The sequence below is a fragment of the Melitaea cinxia genome, chromosome 30, assembly GCF_905220565.1.
Source record: "Melitaea cinxia chromosome 30, ilMelCinx1.1, whole genome shotgun sequence".
Lineage (NCBI taxonomy): Eukaryota > Metazoa > Arthropoda > Insecta > Lepidoptera > Nymphalidae > Melitaea > Melitaea cinxia.
In genome coordinates this window covers 6,323,938-6,339,879 of record NC_059423.1, presented here as the reverse complement: position 1 = coordinate 6,339,879, position 15,942 = coordinate 6,323,938, and positions in this window count along the sequence as shown.

The window sequence follows — 15,942 nt, the reverse complement described above, 5'->3', positions numbered from 1 at the left end:
GCATATTTCTATTTGCAAATATGAAACTTAAAGTTTTAGTATATTCATTGAGGATAAACAGCTCCTAATGGCCTATTTCTATCTTCTACCGTTAAAGTCTATTCGTAACTTATGTGCAGGATAAATTTTATCCACAAACAGGCACTTAGCAAGATTTTGTAGAAATAAAACTAAAAGTTAAAACAGGGCCTCTAAAACTGGTACCTTTTATGTAACCAAGACTACCAATATATATATATTAAATAATAATCTCAAATAAAGATTTAAAATCAAGTTGATTCTGATATGAAATCTAATTTTTGTATTATTTTGAATACTGTTGAAAAAAATAATATTTCAAAAAATGTTGCTATATAATAAATATACAAAAAGTATCATTATAGAAAAATGTCATATAAAAAACGAGTTTTCCGACTTATTCTAAATGTGAGTGGTGACAACACTGACGTAGTTAAAATAATTTTTATATTGTGTAATTAAAATTTAATTAGTTAATTATTTAGAAGACGACAATAGAAAATAATCCATATATTTTTCAAATAAAAAAAATACTTAATATTATCCTTTAATTACACATATGGCAACTTCTAAATAATTTTGCCACAACAACCTAACAACTTTATTTTGATTTATATAGCCATTTCTTTCTTCTTATGTCTTGTATGTTGCTATCTCTTTCACACAGTGTTGCCACAAATTATACAATTTGCTCAAATTCGGGGACTAAATGTTAAAAGCATGTTTATAATTGTGAATGTTTTAATTGCGCGTATTGTAAATAAATGAAATAAAGGTGTAAGTTATATTATTATTTGGCGTTTTATTTTTATACTAGACAGGTGTCGTGGTTTTACTTGTTTTTAATCGATTTCAAATATTCCGATTTTTAATTCGATTGTATTTCTTATGTGTTACCTCCTAACTTGACGGATTTTAATGATTCTTTTTTTATAATAAGCTGTTACGCGATCTCATTTAAAATTTCATCAAGATTATTTTTTCGACTACCTTCGTTATATTACTTGTCGATGTAAATTGATGACATTTGAATTTGTACAAAACATTTGTCTCCAGTCTGGATTCTGTCCTTGTGGATCAAACAAACAGACAGACATACAGGCAAATATCGTGAAAAGTGTTACTTTGGTATATGTGCCGCGTATACATCCATATGCATTTAGGAAAAAGCGGTTATTTTAATTTTACAAACAGACACTCCCAATTCTATTTATTTGTATAGATATAATAATAATGAAATGCACGCAAATGTAATATATTTTTGAGATATGTACATATATATGTGGATCATAGATATAGTAAAAAAAAGTAGATAATGCGCGGCCTTTGTTGTTAGTGAAGCCACAAAACTCGGCTCCTTCAAGTAAATACACGCGCTCACGCACACATATGCATCAAACTACGCTCATTTTCGTTAGTATGTCACGAGGCTTCATACAGTAACTTTGCTTATAAAATGCCGTCTTGTGTGATTAAATGGTGCAAAAACAATACCGAAGTAAACAAAAAATCTGAAGAAATATCGTTTCACACGTAAGTACATATAAAACTTTAAATTTATTGTTATTCCAAAATAATATTGAGGTTATTCGGAACTTATAATTTCAATGTCACGAAATGACGTACCACGGGAGTGTTGCCAGTAGTTCTTTTTTTCAATACCCCAAAATGTGGGTAAGTAAATTGTACGCAATCAGAAAAATAATTAAGTAAAAAGTAGACATAGTTATTGTTTTTTTTCTCGTGTTATTTTATGTTACATAAATTGAAAATAAAAAAATCAAAATATATTTATGAATTATTAACTCGTTTGTCTTATGTTTTAACTTTTTACAATTTTTGAGTAAACTAGGTACCCATATTTTACTATCAAATTTCATGGTTTTAGGTTTCCAACGAATATTTTAATAAGAGGTGAATGGGTAGCGGCTGTAAGACTGAGAAAATGACCACGATTATGCTGGCCATGCGCATAAAGTCAATATAATACGATTAGTGATTGAAAAATATAAGACTACATCATATTAGTAAAATGCAAACAATGACGATGACTCTGAGTTCTAAGCGACAAAAATTTAAAAAACTTATACAACATAAAGGATTCTAGGTTTAAGAAAAATAGTTAAAAAAAACCGACTGCAAACTGAAAAGAGATAAATAGAGGGGATAGGAAATGTCCATTCATACGATTATCTTAGGAATATATTTTTTTATTATTCTACCGATATTTTGTTTTATTTTTATTATATTTATTTAAAACTATAAACAGGTTTTTATTTTCACATACCCATTTCACCTATATTAAATTAATTGTTTAATAAAAATTTTAGGGACTTTTTTTAAAAGGTGTCAACACTTCACTCACACATCTTTAAAAAAGTGGCTTCAGTTTTCTGTTCTAGGTGCGTTATCTACCTTTTTTTACTTGATCTATGATGTGGATAAACTAAAAAAAAAAAAACAAAAACATGGAATATAATATATTCTTTATTTTATACATTTCATATACAATTATATAGCAATAGCCCGTGAGAAGAGCATTATTACAATATAATAAATAAATCATCTGATGTATAATCATGCTGGACATAGGCCTCCACAAGTTCGCGCCAGAAATGGCGTGAATTCATGTGTGTTGCCCATAGTCACCACGCTGGGCAGGCGGGTTGGTGACCGCAGGGCTGGCTTTGTCGCACCGTAGACGCTGCTGCACGTCTTCGGCCTGTGTGTTTCTAAGCCAGCAATTGGATGTTTATCCCGCCATCGGTCGGCTTTTTAAGTTCCAAGGGGTAGTGGAACTGTGTTATCCCTTAGTCGCCTCTTACGACAACCACGGGAAGAGAGGGGGTGGCTATATTCTTTGGTGCCGTAACCACACAGCATAATTATATATAAATAAATGTAACAACGTATTTAGTTTTATTTGGTCGAAATATATTTTACAATTTATTAGTACCTAATTTATTATAGGTCTAAAAAAGAAAACAATGTGAAGCTTAAATTTATTAATTTATTTTTCGAGTATTATACTGATTTTATGTCAAGTGTGGCATAGATTAAATGATAACATACATTTTTTTGTGTATATTTCCTGCAATTTGTAAATAATTTTTGTGATTCATACAATGTTTTATATTTTAAACTAGCTGCCCGGACAGACTTCGTTGTGTCAATAGTTAATACTGAAAAAAATCATTATATTAATATTGACAGTCATCATCATCATCTGAGGCATTACAGCCGCGGGTGGGCCTTAGCCTGGTCCAGCAAAGCTCTCCAGTCCGATCTGTTAGAGGCTTCCCTTCTCCAACTTGTTATTCCCAACGTCTTGATGTCTTGTTCGACGCCGTCCAACCATCTGAGCTTGGGCCTTCCTCGACTTCTGCGGCCCTCCGGTCGGCCTTCTAAAAGGCGCTTGGGTACTCTGGCCTCGTCCATTCGCAATACGTGCCCTGCCCAACGCAGGCGCCCAATCTTTATGGTCTTAATTATATTTGGCTCATCGTACATTTGGTATAGCTCGTGGTTATAACGCGTTCGCCATCTCTCATTTTCCATCACAGCTCCGAAAATGCGTCTTAGTATTTTCCGCTCAAATACCAACAAGGAATTTTCGTCTTTTTTGCTCACCACCCAACATTCGGAACCGTAGGTGAGTATGGGCCTTAGTAAGGTTTTGTACAAGAGAAGTTTTATGCTTCTTGAAAGGAGTTTCGAACGTATGTATCTTAGTAGTCCGAAGTAGCACTTGTTAGCCGCCATTATTCTTCTACTTATTTCTGAAGACACATCGTTGTTATCGGTTACCAAGGATCCCAGGTATACGAAATGATTGACGCTAGCGAAGGTGTTATTGCCAATATTAACTCCTTGTAGTACGGTTTGCTGGTCTTTTGACGCTTTCAGGTACTTAGTCTTAGCCATGTTAATTTGAAGACCGGCCTCCACAGCTGATTTTTCAAGAGCAAGGTATGCACTCTCCATTGCAGGTAGAGATCTTCCTATCACATCGAGGTCATCCGCATACCCTAGAATTTGAACGGATTTGTGGTAGATAGTGCCTTTGGTCTCGATCTTTGAGTCGCGAATACACTTGTCGAGAGCGATGTTGAACAGTAGGCACGAGAGCGCATCCCCTTGTCTTAAGCCGTCATTGGTTCTGAACGGTTCTGATACACTTGTTTGAACTCTGACAACGCTCTGAGAGTTTCTAAGAGTCATCTCCGTCAGGCGCACGAGCTTTGTTGGGATGCCGATCTCCATCATAGCCTGGTACAGGAAACTTCTGTGCACATTGTCATAGGCAGCCTTAAAGTCTACGAAAAGGTGGTGAGTGTTCACGTTGTATTCAAACGTTTTCTCAAGGATCTGCCTAAGCGAGAAGATTTGGTCTATTGTGGACCTGTTTGGACGGAACCCACACTGATACTCCCCCAAGCTGGATTCTACATATGGCTTTAGTTTATTGAAAAGCATATTGGCAAAAACTTTATAACCGGTGTTCAAGAGAGATATGCCTCGGTAATTATTGCACTCCAATATGTCGCCTTTCTTATGTAGGGGACAGATAACAGATGTATTCCAATCATCAGGCATTTTTTCATCATTCCAAATCTGGAGAACCAGGTGGTGAAACTCCTTCTCGAAACCAGTTCCGGCATACTTTATAAGCTCGCCTTGGATATCGTCTATTCCCGGAGATTTGTTATTTTTACTGAATTGAATGGCTCGTATAGTATCTTCTATGGTGGGGTACAAAGATTCATCTGTCTGTTGATCGTTTAGTAGAAACTCAGGTACTGGTACAGAAAGTGGACGAGTCTGCACTGAGCTGTTAAGGAGCTCACGAAAGTATTCAGCCCATCTTTGAACGATCTCATCTTTATCATTAAGTAGCTGTCCAGTCTTACTTCTACACGCTGTGGTTCTGGGTTTGAATTCTTTCCGTCCCCTATTCACTTGGTTGTAGAAGTTTCTAGTTTCTTTTTGCGTGTAACTAGATGCAATCTCCCGCAGTTTTTGTTCTTCGTACGATCTTTTCTTTTTCTTATGTAGGTGTTGTAACGTTGTGCTGGAACGTTACTCTAATAAATAAGATCTTGTAGTAAAAGTTAAGTTTTTTTCACTTTATTTTTATCATGCTTCTACTTGTGGCGCCATCTATCGGCATGTTTCAACACTTTGTGGCTACCTACCACAACGAACTATTATTACATAAGTAGTAATAGTAATTCAATGAGGCTTCAAGATAACTTACCTGATACCTTTACCATTTAACCATACCGATACCTTTACCATTTAACCTTACCCGATACCTTTACCTTAAAAATACCTTCACCGTTCATAACCTTAACCATTACCATTACCAAGATACATTGACGTGTCCGTGAAACAGGAAGTACATAGCTCTGAAAAGAGCTGTTTCAATGTTCGCGAAACAAGATTGTTAGCTCTGAAAAGAACTGTTTGAAAGTAGCACAGCACACCATGCAAGCGGATGCACCAGCAATCACATGCACAGATCTTCACAGAAGTCTTCAAGCTAACTTGCACGTATTCTTCATGTATATCTTCACGAAGTACAATCACGCCGCCGCCGAGTGAAGTACACGTCAGAGATCCGTTCGCCGCGCCGATCGCCGCCGAAAAGGGCGAGACGCGGGAACGTATGATCTATTTATAGATATCGCTCCGCGCTACCGTGCCTCCGACTCGCGACGAAGCGCATGAGTAATCGACAGCGGCACGCGCGGAGAAAGAGATAGCCACGTGCGGAAAAGAGACGCAAGGCTTACTAATAAAGATCTCTGATTGGTTATACAACTTCTTTACTATTGATATACTTAGTTTTTTATTGCTAATAATTTTATATAAATATTACAATTTTTTATGCAAATATACTCGATCGACACCTTCTGAGAAGACTTTCATTTCGACACTACAATCGTCCCTAAAACTTCGTGACTATTGGTGTTTCATATCGGCGTTTTTCTCTAACGGACTTGATAGATGCCGCTGATGTTTTTTGGTAATTATTGATCTTTCTTTAATAAAATCAATTTAATTGTAATTAGAAATTCTAAATTTAATATTCCTGTCTACTCCTTAAATTATAAAATAATTTAATATCTAAATTTAAACTTAATAATTTATAATAATACAGACTATGCTTAACGCATAGACTTTTGCTTGTCAATATTCCCTTGCTCGCGTGTCTTTGCTTCTCTTTTTCTTGGCACTTCGTTGCCGCCGAACCTCGAGACCTAACCTCGACCCTAACTCGGCTTAAATCCCGCTGGGGTGAGTTCTCATGATATCTATTATAATTACATATTGCTGGTGTTCTTAACTTAACGAGAAAATTGATTTTTACTTTAAGATTTATATCTTTAATTATGCTGTGTGGCTACGGCACTAAAGAATTTAGCCACCCCCTCTCTTCCCGTGGGTGTCGTAAGAGGCGACTAAGGGATAACAAGGTTCCACAACCACCTTGGAACTTAAGAAGCCGACCGATGGCGGGATAACCATCCAACTGCTGGCTTTGAAATACACAGGCTGAAGACGGGCAGCAGCGTGTTCGGTGCGACAAAGCCGGCCCTGCGGTCACCAACCCGCCTGCCCAGCGTGGTGACTATGGGCAAAACACATGAGTTCACGTTATTTTTGGCGTCAACTTGTGGAGGCCTATGTCCAGCAGTGGACTGTATAGGCTGTAATGATGATCTTTAATTATACTTTGCTACAAATCGAGTCACTGCCCTCGATTAATAACGGGCTGACTGATTACCGGCATTTACACCGGTGGAGATCTCCGCCGGTCATCGGACGAAGACGGAACTGAAGACCATCATCGCCGGGAATTAGTCAGGCCAGTGTCCTTCCATATTACTTTCTAAGGTACGTTGTCGCGGCGTGGGCCAGCTAAGGAAATAAAGGCTGAAAATCAGGTGCCTAACGCGCCTGATTCCGAACCTACCCCCTGTTTTCTGACCGCGTGCTATTAAAATCTATAACTTTAAAAATTAGTTATTATTCTATTTCTACAACTACTCAATCTACAAAGCGCGGCAGTGGCGCCCTTAACGTGTAATTTCTAAGGCCTGCTCACGTTGTGATAGCGTATTTTTTCGTATTTTGTGTAAATCTAATCTACCTACACTTGCTGCATTGTGTACGTGAGGTGACCTATCGCCGAGCGAACTGGTACGTACTTATTTATTTGCTTAATTATTGTTTAATTGTCACTATATTTCCTATAATTGTATAATTGTTTCGTATGTTATAATTTGCTACAATATTTTGTTATTTCGAATCGGCCGTGCTATACGTCAAAATTTTTAAGTAGTTATTTAACATATCGCTTTAAAACTATAAAATTACTACAAAACCCTAATAATTGTTGTAATACGTGTTAGTTCGCGGAGCTATAGTAATAACTATTAAATTCAATTTATTTTTACAAAAATTTTTCAACTACCTACAATTAGTTTCATTTCCGAATTCATAAATTTTCTATCGTTGTTTTTACATTTTATTTGTCACTAAGCGTAATTCTGTGTAGGTAATAGGTAGCATACTTTGTAAAGAACACCATTTAACTATACTTACATGTAAACAGCTGATCTATTATTCGACAATCTTAACTATTTGCGATTTGTATAACTTCTATAACTTTTAAAATTTTAACTATTTAAGATTTCTGTAACCTACGTTATCTTATTGTTTTGTTTAACTTAATAGTAATCGTTTTGTTCGCTAGATATCATGGAAACATACCCCATTAAATTCTTTTTGCTAAACAAAAATGAATTAAACTATGAAGTATTAATCAGAGGCGAGGAACCTGCTTCAACCGTACTAGGGTTGCGTAGACAGATTAGGGTACAGACAGACTAGGGTACCCATATAGACTACAATGGACCCCCATTTATACTAAGACTAAATACTACTGTTAACTTCAATATTTTTAACATCTACTACCTAAATTTATGCTGTATTAAATAAACTAAATAATACTATTTAATACTCTTAAACTAGCTTATTGAGTGAACAACATAGTGCTGCAGTTGTTTGCTCTGTGTGTAAGGATCTTTGTGTCGCTACCTACTACTGACTAAAAGATTATTATGAGAGGTGAAAGAGTGTATGTGATGTGATGTATGCAATGTGATGTATGGATATGATGTATGTGATGTGATGTATATATAGAATGGAAGTGTAGTAAGTTTAGTTGTTATGCATAGTTGGTGTGTAGGACTGCAATTAAGTATTTTGTCTTGCAGTGAGTTTAGTAGTTAGTTCAGTCGGATTTTGCTCTAGTAGGCAAAATCCTACGCTTTTTGGCGGGGTACTGTAACGTTGTGCTGGAACGTTACTCTAATAAATAAGATCTTGTAGTAAAAGTTAAGTTTTTTTCACTTTATTTTTATCATGCTTCTACTTGAGGCGCCATCTATCGGCATGTTTCAACACTTCGTGACTATTGGTGTTTCATATCGGCGTTTTTCTCTAACGGACTTGATAGATGCCGCTGATGTTTTTTGGTAATTATTGATCTTTCTTTAATAAAATCAATTTAATTGTAATTAGAAATTCTAAATTTAATATTCCTGTCTACTCCTTAAATTATAAAAAAATTTAATATCTAAATTTAAACTTAATAATTTATAATAATACAGACTATGCTTAACGCATAGACTTTTGCTTGTCAATATTCCCTTGCTCGCGTGTCTTTGCTTCTCTTTTTCTTGGCACTTCGTTGCCGCCGAACCTCGAGACCTAACCTCGACCCTAACTCGGCTTAAATCCCGCTGGGGTGAGTTCTCATGATATCTATTATAATTACATATTGCTGGTGTTCTTAACTTAACGAGAAAATTGATTTTTACTTTAAGATTTATATCTTTAATTATACTTTGCTACAAATCGAGTCACTGCCCTCGATTAATAACGGGCTGACTGATTACCGGCATTTACACCGGTGGAGATCTCCGCCGGTCATCGGACGAAGACGGAACTGAAGACCATCATCGCCGGGAATTAGTCAGGCCAGTGTCCTTCCATATTACTTTCTAAGGTACGTTGTCGCGGCGTGGGCCAGCTAAGGAAATAAAGGCTGAAAATCAGGTGCCTAACGCGCCTGATTCCGAACCTACCCCCTGTTTTCTGACCGCGTGCTAATAAAATTCATAACTTTAAGGACGCTATCACATTTTTAACTCGCTCAAGTTTAGGTATTTAAATCGCAACACAATAACTTTACGCGTACGCACACATTGATACCGCTATCTGCTCGATTTTGTACCGACGTAACTAATCTTGGTACTTGAAAGTATTAATTTTTAATTTTACTGGTATTGATTAGTAAATTTAGTTGTAAGTTTAAAGTCGAACTTGGTAACTGTTACTAAGTACCTACTATTCACGGAACCTCTCCCCTACTCTGTTTATGACGATGTCTTAAGGCGTCAGGGTATCTACTATTCGTTCGTCGTACTATACAATAAAATATAATAGATAATAATACGCTTATTTTTATAATTTAAAATCACATACAATTTTAAGTTATATTATTATAGTTTTAACATTATAATAATATAAACATAACATATTTTACGTAAACAATCTATACAAATAAATAAAATTGGAGTGTCCTTTAGTTATATTAAAATACTGCTTTTTACTAAATGCATACGGATGTATACACGGTCCATATACCAAAATAACATTTTTCCAATTTTTGTCTGTCGGTATGTTCCGGCTAATCTCTGAAACGGGTATATCTTATGCAATAAGGAGTAACATAGGCTGCTTCTATTTTAGAAATTTATTTATTTTATAACTCTGCAAACGGAACAATGATGATGATGATGAATGTAAATTTAAAATAAAATAATTTTTAACAAAAAAAAAACATACTTCAAACAGGAAACTTCTTCAATATTATAAAATATTTATTTAATCATTTCTGATTAACTAAATCAAATTACGAATTACTTTGTACTAAGTAAGTTTATTTTTCACTTTTTAGTTTCCTGTTAGAAGTCGGTTTTTTTTTTGTTAAAAATTATTTTATTTTACAATTTTTAGTGATGGGTAGACCTAACAAGGATGCTTTTTCTCTTGTGTCGGGGGTCCGGAAACATACACAATACACAAGCACAAACACCCAGATCATGACAAACATCTTAAATGGCCAATACAAATGTCTGTCGTGCGCGGAGATTGAACCCACTAACGCCAGCGCAACAGCCAGTTCTGTGACCGCTGCGCTAACGCGTTGACATACTATGAGTAAAGTTCGCTATCAGGTGTACGTAATAACAACCGGGACTGACAGCCTAGCGTGTTCTCTGAGGCTAGGTTGGGAGAACCACAAGGATTAACAACTAGACTGAAAATAAATATTTATATAAACATAAATATCCACTCCAAGCGGGAATTGAACCCGCGACCGTCAGTGTTTAGACGCCGCCGACGCGGCACATGCACCATTATATCAAAGCGGTCGTCAAACAGCAAAAGGTAACTGCTGTAAATTGTTGAGAACTTCCCTCGAGTGTTTATGGGCTCCATCATCAAACCTGGTCCTGTGGCACAGATGACCACACAGCAGGTAATTCCTCGAATATCTTTCGTCTCCATCATCAGACTGTAATGGCACTTGTAACTCATATAGGTGCAAAGTTCTCATCGATAGAAACGAATTAAGTTCAAACAGCAGGTAATTGCTATAAATCGTTAAAGAGTTCCCTCGACTATCTTTTATCTCCATCATCAGACTGTAATGGCACTTATAACTAATACAGGTGCTAAGTTCTCATCAATAGAAACGAATTAAGATCAAAAAGCAGGTAATTGCTATAAATTGTTGAAGAGTTCCCTCGACTATCTTTCTTCTTCATCATCAGATCGACTCCAGACCTTTATTAAATAGTAGTGCTTTATAGTAATTAATGAAAACATGATTAAATTTACTAGTCAACCGTACAATTTTTGAAAGTTTCCCTCAATTTCTCTGGGATCCCATCATCAGATCCTAGTTTCCTTATCAAAGTACCAAACTAGGGATATCTCCTTTCCAACAAAAAAAGAATTATCAAAATCGGTTCATAAACGAAAAAGTTATCTCCGAACATACATTAATATATATATATATATATATATATATATACGGTCGAATTGAGTAACCTCCTCCTTTTTTTGAAGTCGGTTGAAAAGAAGACAAATTGCGAAGATTACTTATTATTATTGATTATTATATATAAACCAGATGCATAGCAAAGACAATCGATTGTGAAGTATCAATTTCGTCCAAGCACAGTACACACAAGGAACTCATTTTTTACGTAATTATTACTTGCGCTGAAGCGATACAGCCGTGCTTCCATGAGCGCGTTTCGGCGCGGAATGACGAACGACGATGGTTCACTTGTAAAAAATGTATGAAGAAATTTGAGAGCGTTTCTTATTTTTCTCATAAATGGAAATATTATTTATTTTTATATAAAATATCTAGCGCTACGCATAGAGGACTAAATAAGCAACAATTTCTTAGTGTATTTATTTTTCTTAGTGCAGTGTATTTAGGCTATAATGGTTCCGATTCAGACCCGTCTTTTTTAATTTTTTGCGATTTCTGTGATGGTTAAACTGTATTTGTGTGAAAAGTTTGTATGGGGCTATAGAATTTTTATGGTCTCACTCGGAGATGAATATATTATCTTTCATTTGAAACCAAGATATCCTCTCAGGGTGACTCCTAATTAATTAAAATGGTACGTGAAAAACACTGATATTTGTAGAAAAATGTGATAGCGTCCTTAAAATAAGTTTACTATTCTATTTCTACAACCCCAAAATCCACAAAGCGCGGCAGTGTTTTTCTCTTCTTCTTCGCTCCTTATAATCTTCTCTACACCTGCGAGTGTACTTCTGTTGCATTAATCTGTACGCATCATTTTTCTCATTAGTGACCTTCTGACATTCATTATCAAACCAGTCGTTACGCTTCAGTTTTTCCTCAAATCCCAGAATCTCACCAGCGGCCTTATATAAAACCTCCTTAAGTTTCCGCCAGGTGCTATCAGGATCGCCAATGCTGTTGCTATTTCTTTCGCCCACTTTCATAAGTTCCCTGTTAACTGTGTCCATATATTTGTGTCTGACATCCTGCTCGCTCTTTAGCCTTGTTGTGTCAATCTTTTTCGTTCTTACAGTTTTGGTGTACTTGTAGCGTGATATTCGTGCTCTTATTTTGCATACAACAAGATGGTGATCGGAGTCGATGTTTGCTCCTCTATGGCTTCTGACATCTAAAAGATTAGAGCAGTGTCTCCCGTCTATCAAAATATGGTCTATTTGGTTTCGGGTGACGTTATCCGCGGAGACCCACGTTATCTTATGGATATTCTTGTGTGGAAAGCGTGTGCTGCCGATGACCATTCCTAGGGAAGTTGCCAAATCAATGAGACGTATGCCATTGTCGTTAGACGTTTCATGTAGGCTGTGGGAGCCTATCGTTGCTCGATACATACTTTCTCTTCCTACCTTTGCATTCATATGTCCAATTATAATCTTGATGTCACCTTTGGGAGATTTAGAATACACGCCTTCCACATCAGAATACCATCTTTCCTTCTCTTCTAGGTCAGTATCTTCCGTCGGAGCGTGCACATTAATGATTGTGTAATTTTGAAATTTACCTTTAAGTCTGATTTTACACATACGTTCATTAATTGGTTGGAAATCAATTACAAGATGTTTTAGGCGTTTGCTCACGACTAAACCCGTTCCAAAGGTATGGTGTTTTTCATTACAACTATAATATACGGCGAAATCTGATTTATTAACAATGCCATGTCCCAACCATCTAAGTTCCTGAACTGCTGTTATATCAGCCCTGTGATTTGCAAGTTGTTGACATAAAAGTTGAAGGCCCGCTGGTCTGTACAGTGTTCTTAAGTTCCATGTACATAAGGTAAATTCGTTAGCCATTATTGAGTAGCCAGGTCGTTGGTTTAAAATCCGGTCCGTAAGTTTTGCTTTTCCTTTCACAATCGTTTGTGTTCAGACGAGTGGGTGATTAACCCCCTGCGTCCTAGGCCTTTAGTGGGGCTGCCACTTTTGAGCTCAAGACCTAGCTCCGTTTATTTTCAGGTATCGTCCCTTCCGAGTTGAAACCAGTTTTAAGGCGCCGGTTGCTCGCCTTCGCCCTTTGTCCTTGTGAGAATTTATGTGATTTATCTACTGGATCTGCATATTTAGGTTGTTAGGCCCCCACGCAACTCACTTAATTAAAACATTTTTATTTTCTTTGTTACATTATATATTTAAAACAACACTTGAAAACTTAAGCACCGACATCTTGCATTGTTAGTACAGAGTAGAAAAATCAGTGTAATAGCACAGACTACAAAAACTAGTTACACAGCTTAAAAACTAAATATTAATATTCTAACATTCTCCCTCGATTTTTAGTAATTTTATGTAGTGAAATTAGTGAAAATCGCAACAAGCTTATTTTTAAACTATTGAATAATTACAACACTAAAATGGATTGTCCTGTTACAAGCTATACAAACAATATCTTAAGTTAACAACAAAACTTCTTAACAATAAAATATGATACATTCTGTATGATATATTCAGTTCTTAACAACAAAATTTTAATCAGTAATTCTGAATAAGTAAATTAACAATGATTATTATTAGAACACCTATATCTCAATTTAACCCAAAATCTTTAACTTAACACAATTATCTTAATTTTAAATTTTAATGAAGTTTACAATAATATTACTTTTAGTTAAGATATTTATTACATTACATTTCAACTTAATTTGACAATACAAATACAATACAATTTAGTTTATGCTTAGTGCTGAACGCAAACATATGAAATGTTCCTTGGTTAAACTTTTAGTAAATAAATCTGCATAATTATTTTTTGATGATACATATTTTATCTCAAATTCTCCCTTATTATGAAGATCTTTTATAAAATGTAATTTAATGTCAATATGTTTTGCACGTTTACTGTTTTCATAAGATTTAGATAGTTCTATAGCACCTATATTGTCCATATATAAAATACTTTTCACATCACTGTTTTGTACACTATTAAAGTTCATAAACAGTCCTTTCACATTGATTAAGTCACAAACACTCACTGTAGCAGCTATGTATTCAGCTTCAGCTGTCGATAGCGCAACACAATTTTGTTTTCTTGATAGCCATGATATAATGTTTCCATTGTACATTGTTACTGATCCACTTACACTCTTCCTGTCGTCTTTATTTCCAGCCCAGTCTGCGTCTGAATATGTTTCAATACATCTATTATCATTTTTATAATATATTAGTCCGTGTGTTCTAGTACCTTTTAAATATCGTAGTATTCTTTTTCCTTGTTTCCATAAGTTTTTAGTTGGTTTTTCTAAATATTGTGATAGAAAAGATGTTGCATAAGATATATCAGGTCGGGAAACTGTAGATATGAACATAAGTCCTCCAATCAATTGCCTAAACGGTATGTCCTGTATTATTTCATCATCTTTATTTACTTGATAACCTTTTGTCATAGGTGTTTCTGTAGCATTGCAATGTTCCATTCCAAATTTTTTAAGCATTTTATCTATCTGTCTAGTCTGTGTGATTTTTAGTGTGTCGATTGTCCTTGTTATTTCCATTCCTAAGAATAATTCAACTTCACCCATATCTTTTGCCTTAAACTCCTGTTTCAAATCTCTTATAGTTTCTAACAAATTATTTTTATCACCGGTAATTAATATGTCATCTACATAGAGTACTAGCCAAATGTTTTTCATTGTATTTTTATATAAACAAAAATCATTTCTCGATCTTTCAAACCCTTTTTCCTCTAGATAATTATTTAATCTCTTGTTCCAACATTTTCCACTTTCTCTCAGTCCATATAATCCTCTATTCAGCTTTAAAACATTTCCATCAGTAACTTCTACTCCTTCCGGTGGTCTCAAGTATATTTCTGATTCTAATATTCCATTTAAGTATGCTGTTGGTACATCTAATTGTCTTATTGGCCAAGAATTTTGTACTGCTTGTGCTAGGGTAAATCTCACGGTTGATGTTCTTGCTACTGGTGTATAGTTATTGTTTCCAAATTCATCATTTTCTTTTATCTGAAATCCTTTTGCAACTAATCTTGCCTTTTTTATACCATTTTCTTTTGTTTTAAATATCCATTTAGCTTCTATTGCTTGTTTTCCGTTTGGTAATTTAGTTTCTGTCCACGTATTCATTCCTTTCAATGCATCTAATTCCATGTTAATTGATGTTGACCAACCCCTTTCTATAGCTTCATCATACGTAACTGGGTCATCTTCGCTGTAAAAACAATATGCCTGAAAATTAAGATGGTAATCTTTAAGATGGTTCGGAACTTTAATTTGTCTCCCACTTCTAGTAGTTGTCACTGGCTCTACTATATCTATTTCTTTTTGCTCTGGTATTATTTTTTGTGATTTTTCATACTGTACATCCGGATCTTCTTCATTTGTTACAATTTTATATTTTATTCTATTTTCTTCTTCTTTTGTATTCACTTCGGAAGTATATTTAATATCCGATTCATCAAAAGTGACGTCTCTTGACACTATGATTTTGTCAGTTTCTGGAATCCAAAGTTTCCATCCATTGTTCGCGTATCCAATCATTCTTGTTGCTACAGCTCTGTTTTCAAATTTATTTGCTCTAGGTAAAATTACTGCCCAAGCTTTGCAGCCAAATATTTTTATATCATCTAACTTCATATCTCGTTCAAAACGTATTGCAGGTATATCATTAAATATTGCTTTTGAAGGTGAACGGTTAATTAAGAATGTAGCTGTCAAAACTGCTTGCCCCCATAAGTGTTTAGGTAAGTTAGACTCACTCATCATT